Consider the following 13,434-nt stretch of genomic DNA (forward strand, 5'->3'; position numbering starts at 1 on the left):
ATTAACATTATCATTGTAACAAATTTAAGTGTGCTGTATGACTCATGGACCCATACTGTATCCTAGATACGTTATTCTATGAATCTGCTGTTGGTTATCTGATGCTTTGATGCCAGGATTGACACAGCTGTTATTCCAATCTATGTCGCTCAAGTTAAAGCCATCCCCTATAACCAGACGTGGGCACCTTCCGGAATCTTAACCAGGTTCTCACTAATTCCAACGGAACAGACGAAAAGTGGACATACACGCTGGTTTTTTTTTATATCAGCTACTCCTCGCAATGGAACATCACTCCTATTGGAACCGAATATACAAGTTGTAGCCGAAACATTGGGACAGCCAATGTGGATGTTGGTAGTTTAATTTGTTTTATGGTGAATCTCTTTCTTTTGACCAATCGCTGCGCGTTAGTCAAGTGTTATTTCCGGTTTATTTCCAATTAGCAGACAATTAATTAATCCGTTTAAAAAGGTAGATATGTCCTTTCTTATAACCTTTTATGATTTCAAAATCCTGCTAAATAACAAGTCGTGTATTTTTATCCAAGAATACATTAATTTGAATTATTTTGCTTTAATACATTTACGACATTATTGTTGTAATCGCCTGAAGAAAGTGTCCTGTAGTTCGGACAGCCATCTCGGCATCTGTATTTTGTATATTTCTTATCTAAAAATTCCTTCTAGGGCTTATCTTAATCAAAATATATGTGTATTTTTCTTTTAATGTTGAAGTGAATGAAATGAAATAAGTCATTGCTTAGCCACTGATCATATGTGGTACAGGGTTCTTCCCAGGATTTTGTTATAGCTGGGCTCTGTGGAATTATACCCAGGTACTCTTTTTAAGGGGTTTATCGTGCTAAAAATATTATTCATTTAAGTAAACTGAGGTGATGAATTATAAGAATGATATGAAACAGCTTCTGAAACTGTAACATATTTATCAAAGGTAGCTTTAGCCTTTAGTAAATAAATAAACAGGCAGGTAACATTGCCCGATCGGGCTTACGACATAAAAAGTAATATTTCTTGAAAAATAATAAAGGTATTTCTTTCAAACTTGGTCCATTTATTAAGCATAACAAATGATACAAATTAGAATTAAAATTAACTTGGTTGCCTTCAGTTTTGGTAGAATTATTTCCCCTTTTCCGATTTTTATGATGCATAATCTTTGAAGTCCAAAACAATATGTTCTAATGCTAAGTTTAAAACAAAAAAGGGTTAAATGGCTTTCTAATTCTCTGAATCAGGGTTTTTTCTTGCTGTTTTGAGAACATAGCCTATACCCCAAAAATTGGGAATTTTGACGTAAATGTTCCGAATTGGGAAATATTTAGACCCATAGTATATAGTAAGAATGTGTTTAAGCACTTTCTTATAGTATTAACTTATACACTTGTTTCACATTGTACAACCTCTTTAACATACTGCCATTACAAAATTGTCCATAATTTGGTCAGTGTTTGTGCAATTTTGATGAAATTTTTTTCAGAATGTAGATTGGGAATTTTTGCACTCATATTGGGATAAAAACCATACTTTTTAGCTTTGGGAATATAGCCCAATAACGGCTATAAAAACGGCCGAAAAAAACCCCTGTAAATTATTGCGCTAGTACATGAATATATACATTTTACTCTGCTTTCACTTAGAACATAAAAGAGAAATGTAAGTTCTAAAAAAATGCTCATACATGTGCACTAGAAAAAAAGTATTTACCCTAGATATTCAGAAGTTGCACAAGTTTGGAGCAATAGAAAGCCATTGAACCTTTTCTGTTTTAAACATTGCATTAAAACATAACTTTTAGGACTTCAAAAATTATGCATCATAAAAATGTGAAAAAAGGAAGTAATTCTAACAAAACTGAAGGTAACAAAGTTATTTCTATCTTGATAAGCATCATATGTTAGATATGCTTAATAAATGGACCAAGATGAAAGAAATATCTTCATTATTTTTCAAGAAATATTAATTTTTATGCCGTAAGCCCGATCGGGCAATGTTACCAGCCTGATAAAGAAGAAATCAATGCAAGAATCATTATATTTTCTATTTGATTTTCTTTGAAGTTGGGTTTAAAAGAAAATATGCATTGTGATTTTTTTCTTGCATTAATTAAGTTTTTACAGAAACATAGCAGTTTTTGAGAGGAAATATAAATGTCAATCTATTTGGACCTTATACAGTGTCAAACACGAATCTAACTTTTAAACCCAGGCGTAAAAAAAAAATATGTATGTTTCCGGTGACCCGACCCCAAACTTTTTTTCGGACGAAAATTTGCGGGTACGAAAAAAATTTTATGCTCTCATTTAGAAACATCGGATCGATGTACATTCACTGGGCTTTTTGAACAAGTCCACCCGCCGACAGGCAGTTTCTTTTGAAGGATCTGACAGTTCTATATTCACCTCCATCGTACATTGACGAGTTAAATTCTGGATAGGACGAGTCAAAGAAATATTTATTTTTATAGCTCTTTGGACAAGTGGACTTCGCTGTATACTCGACCGATCGGGCGAGTGGTTTTAACGTCGTTATTTTACCAAATTCAGAAATTATAACACGAAAAAATACCTGGATTGACTGGAATTAACCCGCGAATCATAAGGATATCAAAATGTCATGCCGGTAATTTTCCATTCCATGAGCACGTGCGACCTATCGTAATATCTAATCTCGCCGTTACTTTTGTTTATCGACACGAACACAAAAAACGCGCGTAGTGCATTCATTTTTTAATATAATCGCTTCAAATTTTCAACACCGCTTGAGAAGTAATACAGTTTAAATTCTATAATAATTTTAATAAGACATTGACAAAACTGTAGGCAAAATTCTATAAAAACGGCCGAATTTTCATGTAATCACTTGTAACATTTCAAACAGCGCGATCTTGATTACTTATTTCTTTCTTAAAGTAAATAAATGATACATAATACGGTCATAAAATTCAGACTTTTGAACAGAAAGTATAAAAATAGAATTAAAAAATCTTAAATAATGAAAAAGTGGCAGCAATTTAAATACATGGCAGCGTTCGACACTAACTTTTTTGCCAGGTATCCCAAAGGAATACCTGCTGGGAAATTTAGGAATCCCTGCTGAAAATTAGGAGTCCCTGATAACAAAATGTGGTAAGAACATGAAAAAACTAAAATCTAACAAACAACTGTTTACAGTACTAGTAGTACTACTACTACTACATGTAATTTATTTCCACTTTATTTCCATTTTACATCAATGACAACAATAGCTTGTATGACTTTTGCAGTAAAAGAATAATGTCATTTCTGTCCAGGTCTTCTTCCCCCTCATCTTCACTACCATCGCACTCCTCTGCCATTTGTTGTAGTTCGTCTAAATGTATGCCGCCTAGTTCATTCCCCCTTATAACCCCCTTATTTGTAATCATTTTTTTGACAATTCCGAAGTCTCCCTTAAATAAAAAAAAAATAAAAATGTTCCGACCTACCTACCCTAATTTTTTGAGCATGTTACCAGATACAAAGATTTTTTAGGCCTTATTAATGCAACTCCCACAGACTTTATCTAAAACTAGTACTTTGGTCATAACAGATTTTCTTAAACATTTCATATTTTAGTTGTTTTATTTTGCACATTGCCTAAAAGTGGGTGGGGTTTAGTGTTTGCATGCTTTTATTATTAGCAAATTTTTCTAAATAAGAGCTGCTTTGGCAACAGTGATCATATTTTTCGTAAATGCAGACGTTTTATTGGCTTTTTATTTTAGTTTGTACTAGAAAAATCTTGTAAGAAATGATAAAAATGTTCGAAAATGTCGGTCTAGAAAACGAGTGACAAATACGAAAAACAAAAGTAACAGTTAAAGTTCTTGAAAAGAGAACTGTTTTAACTTTATTTTCTCATTATACCACGTATAATTTCTGCTTATTTAATTTGTTTTGCCCAAACAAAGCCTCGGCAACGATAATAAATTTGTTATAGACCGTAACGGCCGACGATGTAATCGTATCGAGCACACAAATGAGTACAACACGATAATCTAAGGCTGCATTGTTTATCAATTAATTTGTAAACATTGATCATGACAAGGCATATTGTACTAAATACAAACCTCGAGATAAGCAAGTGTCATTTGGCGCGTGGCGTGACTGACATCTGTCGGTAGCTAATTAACATACGACGCTCCGCCTACTGCCATTTTTCCGCTTGTACCGGCGAACAATATTGAAATTCACTGGGATTTTGATTGACAGGGGGCAGAACTATCGAACTTGGAACGCATCTAAGTAAATTTCCGCGAGTCAAGCCGACGCACGTGCCGTAATTTATGCGGGTAAAATACGAGTTTTTCTCGATTTTCGCGGGTCAAAACCCGGGACCTCGGGTCAACTGAACGCCCTGGCTTAGCAAAAGACCGATGTTTGAGCGAACAAGACTGGGGAATTTCATTTTTTTAGAATCATATTTTATCTGAAAATCAAGAGTCCCGACGGAACACCGAAATTGTGAACTTTAGGATCCCTTGCAGATTTTTGGTGTCCTCGGGATCCCGGGACACCGTTAGTGTCGAACGCTGCATGGAGTAAAACGATTTTTCGCAAACAGATTTCTGTTAGAGCGGCAGAATAGGTTACGTGACCTCGTGAATGTAAATAGAATTGTGGCTTTAGAATAATGCAGTATGATGTTGTTGCGGTTTTTGATTAAGTTTTAAATGAATCTTTTCGTACAAGTATTATTTTTGACATGACACTTTGTAAGATATTCTTCTCTAACAATAATGTAAATTCTTTGAGGGCAAACAGGTCACAGAGGTAGGGTATCCGGTATAATTGTTTGACACATTTACCTGTCAGTTCATTCGTGATGTTGTACATTCGCTTTTAAAAAAAGTAAAGAAGAAACTTTTTTTATTGATTTCTTCTCAACAATTTAAAGAAGCAAGGCGGTACGATCAAACAGTGATGTTTCACATGGCGCGAAAACGTATGACGTAATGCCATGACAATCTCGGGCAACTATACCGCTTTGATCTTTCCTTCAGATGCCATGATACCGACACACTTCTTTTAGCTCTTTGGAGTGTGTTAATTAATGATCAAAAAAAAAGGCCAATTACTTAGCTTATAAACAGAATAATTTCCGATAATTTTTTTTTTCGCTTTCACAAATTTAGGGTGTGTGGATGATGATAATTATGTCCATATTTTGGGGCCACTTTTCAAAATAATTATTTTCGGGAAATAAGTCTTGAGAAAATGAAAATAACTAAATATTTTATGCTGTCCTAATAGTTTAGGAAAATACGGGAGGGGATAGACTTTAATTATTATTACTTTTGGAGAGCAACTTGCTGGTGTTGCTGACAAAAATACAGGAAAGAAAAATAAAAATGTCTGCTTTTAAGAAGAACAAATATGCCACCTAAAAAAAGGAAATGTAGGGTACAAGAGAATAGTATTTGTCTACTGAGTGTTACATTTGAAATTTACTTATTGTATAATACTCCTTTCATAAAAGTGACAATATTAAACATGTCAATTATAATGGCAAGTGACTGTTCACTAAGGGCAAGCAGATTTTAGTGGTTAGTAGTCCTGCAGGGCAGGTGGTAGGGAAAAAAAATACACCCCTGCCTTGACATAAAATATCATGAGTTTAAGCTAGGCTTGAACCAATGGAAATCCAAAGGTGCATTCTGTTGAAATATTCTGACGGCATGTATTTAAAAATTTGACTAAAAGTCAAAGGGAATATAAAAAGCAGTGTATTTAAAGTGTATAGCATCTACCATCTAGTACAGACATATATGTATTGATGAGACAATAGGCAAAAAGCAAAGACAAGGGAATTCCACTACTGTAAAGATGTGTATTCTAAAAAAAAAAAAAAAAAAAAAAATCGACCTACCTACCCTATTTTTTTCTGGCATGTCACAGGAAACATACATATAATTTTTTTGGCCCTACCAATAATTCTGTGTTTCCTGTTTTAGTTGAATCTGCGGCTCATTTCATGAAAGAATATTTAATTTAAAGTAAAAGTAATTTAATCAAATTATTGATGTTTTTTACTTTCTCTGACACTATGCATTGACTTATCCGAATTTGTGTTGTGTGAAATACGCTGCAGTTTTAGGTACGATTTTTCCCGATTTGTAATTATTAATCCCCCGCCACGAGTGGTGGGTTTCCGGTCTGTATCTCCTAAACCCCTTGAAAGATTTTCATGAAACTTGGGTCAAATGATCACCTTATCAAGACGATGTGCAGAACCCATGAGTCAGCTATGTCAGCTCAAGGTCAAGGTCACAACTCATGGTCAAAGGTTTGAGCCTTCCATTACGTGTTTGCTCTGTATATCCTAAATCCCTTAAAGGATGATCATTAAACTTAGGTCAAATGACTAGCACATCAAGACAATATGCAGAACATATGAGTCAGCCTTCAGCTCAAGGTCAAGGTCACAATTCAAGGTAAAAGGTTTGAGCCTTCCATTTTGTGTTTCCGCTCTGTATCTCCTAAACCCCTTGAAGGATAATTATAAAACTTTATTCAAATGATCACCTCATCAGGGTTCGATCTTAACGCAGTCCCGCGATCCCGAGGACACCTATTTTAGCGGAGGGCCTCCTGAACTTGGAAGCTGGCTGTCCCGTCGGGACAGTAAGTTTTCAGTTCAATATCTATAGCTAAAAAAACTTATCAAAAATACCAAAATGACAGAAAAACCTTGCTTTGAAACGATTTTCGAAGTCGACATCTCAGCAGGGGTGTAAAATTCCACTCGCCCGCTCGCATTGGCGAGTTAAAGTCTGAGTAGGACGAGTGGACCTCGCTGTATACTCGACCGATCGGGCGAGTGGTTTTTTTACGTCCTTACTTTACCAAAATTCAGAAATTACAACTCCAAAACGTCAACAAACTTTGAGATGGTTCAATCGCTACCTGGATTGACTGGAATTTACCCGCGAATCGTAAAGATATCAAAACGTCATGCCGATAATTTTCCATTCCACAAGCACGTGCGACCTATCGTATTAAATATCTAATTTACATCGACACGTACACAAAAACCGTGCGTAGTGCATTCATTTTTTAACATTTTCACTTCAAGTTTTCAACTCCTCTTGAGAAATAATACTATTTGAATTCTATAATGATTTTAATAAGATATCGACAGAAATGTAGGCAAAATTCTATAAAAACGGTCCAATTTTCATATAATCATTTGTAAAAATTCAAACAGCGCGGTCTTAGTTACTTATTTCTGTCTAAAAGTAAATAAATGATGAATACTCTGGGCATAAAATTCAGACTTTTGACCAGAAGGAACAAAAAACAGAATAAAAAAATCTTAAATAATGAAAAAGCGGCAGCAATTACAATACATGGAGTAAAACGTTTTTTGGCAAACAGATGAGATTTCTGTTAGTGCGGCAGAATAGGTTACGTGACCTCGTGAACGTAAATAAAAATGCGATTTTAAAATAAAGCAATGTGATGTCATTGCTGTTTTTAGTAAGTTTTAAATGAATCTTTTCACATGTATTTTTTGACCAACAATTTAAGTTTTTTTTTGTCAAACAGTAATGTAAATTCCTTGAGGGCAAATAGGTCACAGAGGTAGAATATCCACTATAGTAACTATCGTTTGAGACATTTACCTTTTATACGGGATATAGCACATTCGCTTTTGATAACAAATTAAAGAAGAAACTTTTTATTGATTTCTATTTCTCAGCAATTTTAAGAACCGATGCGGTACGATCAGACAGTGATGTGTCACATGGCGCGAAAACATGACGTAATGCCATGACAATCTCGAGCAAAAATACCGCTTTGATCTCCACTTCAGATGTCAAGATACTGACACACTTCTTTTAGCTCTACTTTGAGGGGGTGTAAATTGATCATGAAAACAAGGTCAATTACTTAGTTTATCAACTGAATAATTACCGATAATCTTTAACGTTTTTTCCCATCTCTTTCAACACGGGTGGATGGACGATGATTATTGTGTCCAAATTTTTTAGACACTTTTCAAAATAAATATTTTTCGGGAAATAATACTATTGTACATAATACTCCTTTCATAAAAGTGACAGTATTAAAAGTGTCAGTTATTAGGGCGAGTGGCTGTTCACTAAGGGCGAGTAGATATTACTGGCTACTAGTCCTGCACGGCGAGTGAAGTGAAATTTTTTTTTTACACCCCTGTCATTCTAACCACAGTCCGGATGTTTACTCTCGAATACATACATGTACGTAGACTGGTTCCGCGTTATTTTCAAAGTTCATGGCTGAAGGACTACAAATGTTAATGTATCGATTCTTTATGTTCAATAAATATAAATAAAAGAAAGATGTATTTGCTTTGGTTATATATGTTTATTGAATCTTTTTAAATAGTGTTAACAATCGATAAAATCACTGAAAATGGGAGGGATTCCTGAAATCAGGGAGGGACAGCTGAATTTGTAAGGAGGAATCCCGCCAGGATTGTTAGAAAAAAAGTAAGCATCTAACCCTGCTCATCAAGATGATGTGCAGAACTCATGAGTCAGCCATGTTGGCTCAAGGTCAAGGTCACAACTCAAGGTCAAAGGTTTCAGCCATCAATATTGTGTCGGCTCTTTATCTCCTAAACTCCTGAAGGATTTTCATGAAATTTGGGTCAACTGATCACCTCATCAAGACAATGTGCAGAACTCATAACTCAGCCATGTCAGCTCAAGGTCAAGGTCACAACTCAAGGACAAAGGTTTGAACCTACCATTTTGTGTCCGCTCTGTATTTCCTAAACCCCTTGAAGGATTTTCATGAAACTTGGGTTAATTGATCACCTCATCAAGACGATGTTTGGAACCCATGAGGCAGCCATGTTGGCTCAAGGTCAGTGTCACAACTCAAGGTCAAAGGTTTGAGCCTTCCATTTTATGTCTGCTCTGTATCTCCTAAACCCCTTTAAAGGTTTTAATATGACTTGGCTTTAATATTTCCCTTATCATACATGTATGTGCAGAATTCAAAATTCACCCCTGCCAGCTTAAGGTCAAGGTCACAACTTGAACGTTTAATGGTTCCACCCAATACCATAAACCCTTTCACTAACCATAACAGCGGCGGGGGATATAGCTGTCTTACAGACTGCCTTGTTTATCCTGTAATTGATTGCAAACAGCAACCCATATGTCAAGATGTTTATTACACACGTTACTTCACACAGGTGAAAAAACGCAGACTGCGTATCAGTATCGATTTTTCGCAACCTGAACAGAAGGCAAGTTATGTGAACCAGTCAAAATTCTAGAAAGGTTACGATTCAGAACAAACAAATATGTAGAAATTTCCATTTTTGCCACTTGCGATTATTATGAGCCACTTTTATCGCATATTCGCCAATTGGCTCAAGTCACGAACAACAGCGTGGGCCCTGACACAAGTTTGATAATGCTGGCACCAGTCTGTTCTGAATTATGCACTCTTTTTACTAATAGAATAGTGTTATTTCTAGAGCTCAAAAGGGCTAGGGTGCTGTCCGAAAGGGGCAGGGTGCTCTTTTAGATGTGAAAGCGACCGTAGCAGTAGTTGCATTTCTAGATGTCTATAGCTAATATGTATTCCATTTATCTTTATTACACACTTGAAAGAAATGTCACAGAATAAAGTGCTAAATCTTCCCAAAACCAGTAACAAAGTTTACAAAGGCTTTTTACTTACTTTATAGTTTAGGTTAAACCATTCAAGCCTTTCTCTTAAAAATGTCAGCAAGAATGTCAACTTATTCATATGAACGTGGAATAGTGGAGGGCCTTAATATAAGCTTAATCTTGAAACCAAGATAATGTTAATTGTGAACAACATAGTTAAATGCCTGTTTCAGTCACATTGTAAACTGATAATTATCAAAAGTCCTGTTGTATTTATCAGGTCTTTCATCAGTATTTCATTAACAGAAAAGTGCTAAATTACAGTAAGGTTAAAGTTTACAAAATCGCATATCCAAAATATACTATCCGGATACAAGTACACTTTCGGAATGTTATCTGAAAGTAGTTTTTACTCAGTTTAAATGACCCACTAGGGTAAATCAGAGAAAGTTCTACATATTTTGATGTTTCTCATCATAAAAAATGCAACGACTGTCAGCTTATTTGAAGGAAATATGGAAAAATTGAATACGACATCGGGAGTAATAAGACTCGTGAACGGACATTCTAAACTTTCTTTTACTTTCGATAATCATTAAAATTTTCTAGTTTAAATTACAGTAGAATCAAACTGCATTGATATATACTGGTTATACTAAACGACGGTCTAATTCAAATTTTGCCCAAAGAAATCTAGGGCACTTTTCACATGCTCAGTAATCAGCTGGCCGCTTACGCACGCTTTGTTGACATTTCACAGGATCCATACTCTTTATCAATTTGTTTTAACACTTCATAGATTCTCATTACCTGTGTGCACTCGCCGTGACGTAATTTGCAGATCAAAAAATCGTTGAGGCATGTCAACAGGGAAATTGGCGGGATTTAGCTGAAGATCAGAGGCAAGAGGGCACATTTTACGGGCAGCGTGGCGGCAGTAAAAAAGGACAGGGCGGGGCGCCCCGCTGCGTCGCTCTAGAAATAACACTATAGAATTTCTGGTTCAAGTTGTGATGCTCTAAAATTTGCTGTATCTCCAGTATTACTAAATAGATTTGATTCAGACTTAAAATAGTTGTTCCGAAATAGCCACATGATATGACACATGGTGCATTACTTTTGCAGAAGTTTTCCATGCATTATTTTCTTTTTATACTGATTTGATGTTTTGAGACTTAAGCTATTTTCCAATATATTCATCCACATTTGAGTCATTAAACATTCCAGTGACAGCTTCAGCTTCCTCATATGTGCCCAATTTCACTATCCAGCATCAAAATAATCAAGCGCGCTGTCTCCTGTGACAGCTCTTGTTTTATTTCTGCCTCAACACTGTTAAGTGATTCAAAAGGTGGCTATAATTTTCTTGTTTCTAGATAAAAAAAACATTGATGTGACCATTCATTTTCTTAGTTACATCACTTCCTATACAGTGGTAATTGTTTCATTACAAAATTCTGAAAAAAGTTGTTTTCAAAAATTCAAACCGATGTTGTAAATCTAACCTGTTGATTTTTGATGCTGTATCTTGTATGAATGCAGGATGAAAGTGTTTATTATTGACATGAGTCACTTTGGTGAACAGTATCTCACTCAAAAACAACTGAAAGTAAACTGTGTAAACTAGAAATTATTCAAATCAATTTATCAAGGAAAGTAAATTTTACTTTACATGTCATTCTTTTACCATAAATACCAAATAAATGTGTACAACTCCAATTAATCGCATGGTCAATCAACAATTTCTTGTTGTTTTTTAGCTCACCTGTCACAAAGTGACAAGGTGAGACCGTGCGCTGGCCGATCAATCCCGTGACGATAAGATCACTCCGACTCTGCGTGCGTGCTAGTAGCGAGTTAAATCTATTTTGCTTGTGATTCAACAGTCACATTTTCATGGGAATTTATAAGTTGGTCAGAATTTATCATTGCGGATCATCGAGTTGCATTTCGCGAGAATGAGTCAAATTGTGCGTCCAAAAACTTTGCCAAGTGTCAATAAATAGAAAAACCTGGTCACGAATACAGTGATATTTCTTAAATGGAATTCACTTCTGAAAAATTTGACTTAGTATTGATTTTACTCCTAGTATCTCGGTCCAGTTTTGAAAACTGGTTTCACGTGGGTTCAAAAATGCCAGTATCTTGAAACAAGAAAAACTGTGTACACTACTTTAGGGCTCAGTTTTTCATGTGCGATCTTTAAAAAATTAGTAAATTTATGATTTATCTATCAAGCCGAACGATTCAAGGTATTGACGTCAATACTAGGTCAGAAGTCAAAAAAAGAATGCATCAGCCTTGTCAACTTGTACAGTGCCTGTTTTCAAAAGAAATCAAAATGATCAGATTTTTTCACTTTGGTATATAGGGTACAATTTCACAAAAAGCCCCTTGTGGATCAAAAAGTCAGTTGATCTTTAAAAATAAAATATGCGACCTCACTTGTAGCCCTATTTTTAATGAATATCAGAAAAGTGAATCAAAGTTACATTTAAAGCTTTTATGGTTAATTCGAAAAACTTGTATGTTCAAAAATGGTTCTCAGTAGGTCTAAAAATGAATAAAACCTATACTTTTAAGCATGTTTCTTCAATGGATGCTTAGAAAATTCATAGAGTTGTTCAGCATTGATGACATCTAGTCCAATTTTTTAGAAGAGAAAATGATAGTCTATGATAGAGGCAATAAATGGTCATCGCTTTAAAATAGAAAAACTTGTGACCTAGAGGCCATATTTTTCATGAGATCTTCATGAAAATTGGTGAGAATGTTCACCTTGATGATATCTAGGTCAGGTTCAAAGTGGATCATTTGCCTTCAAAAACTAGGTCATTAGGTCAGATAATAGAAAAACCTTGTGACCTCTCTAGAGATCATATTTTTCAAGGGATCTTCACGAAAATTGGTCAGAATTTTTTATCTTGATGATATCTAGGTCACATGTGCTCAAAAACTAGGTCACCTTGTCAAATAATAGAAATAACCATGTCATACTCAGTTCAACACTGGGTCATGTGGGGATAGGTAAGCGATTCAGGACCATCATGGTCCTCTTGTTTTTGCACTAGCACATGTTGACAATTAATGTCAAAGATGAACCGCGGTGCTAACTGGCCGAATACAATCATCTCTGGTGTAACGGATAATTTGATTCACTTCCGAACTTCTCGCGAAAATCGCAAGTACCTAAAGTAGGCGGAGTTTAAATTATGCTATCTGCATGTGTTTGTGTATTCAACACTCAATTTTGACATCGTGCAAATTGTATACAGTCTGAGTAGCGGTAATTAGCGATTGCGGATCAAAAAATCGGACGAGTTGCATTTCGCTTTGAGGTTAGATTTGAGCGAAGTTTGCAGCTCCAAAGCGACTATTTCGCTCAAGTCGCCCACTCGCGAGACCCTTTGGAAAAGTAAAAATATCTGGTCACGAAAATACATGATATTTGACATCTACACTCACATGGAATTACAACTTTCTGTAAACGAGATTTTGTACTTAGGTATTGATTTTTTAGCTCCCACGCATCGTTCCAGTTACTAAAAATAGAAACAAGACTGGTTTTCCCAATTCTTTTTGGGTTTCATGTGTAAAATGCCAGAATTATCTTGGTAAAACAAGAAGTTAACTGTTAACTATATTAAATTTTGGGCTTCAGTTTTTCCAACATGTTCGCGTTCTTTTAAAAAATTCGAGAAATTTGAGATTTTCTCATTCAAACACAGGATCGTATTCAAAGGTATTTTGAAATCGTCAATTACTAGGTCACAAGGTGCCAAA

At 35.3% G+C, this 13,434-nt stretch overlaps 1 protein-coding gene across 1 annotated transcript in view; it reads left to right on the forward strand.

The window, feature by feature from the left end:
* The first annotated feature begins 414 nt into the window (after positions 1–414).
* Positions 415–13,434, forward strand: part of LOC123547119 (nuclear hormone receptor HR96-like) — a 277,908-nt gene continuing 264,888 nt past the window's right edge. Inside the window, exon 1 of the mRNA XM_045333954.2 lies at positions 415–474. The gene's annotated coding sequence lies outside the window, so the exon portion shown is untranslated. The remainder of the gene's footprint in view (positions 475–13,434) is intronic.

This window comes from Mercenaria mercenaria, chromosome 9, assembly GCF_021730395.1.
Source record: "Mercenaria mercenaria strain notata chromosome 9, MADL_Memer_1, whole genome shotgun sequence".
NCBI classification, from domain to species: Eukaryota; Metazoa; Mollusca; class Bivalvia; order Venerida; family Veneridae; genus Mercenaria; species Mercenaria mercenaria.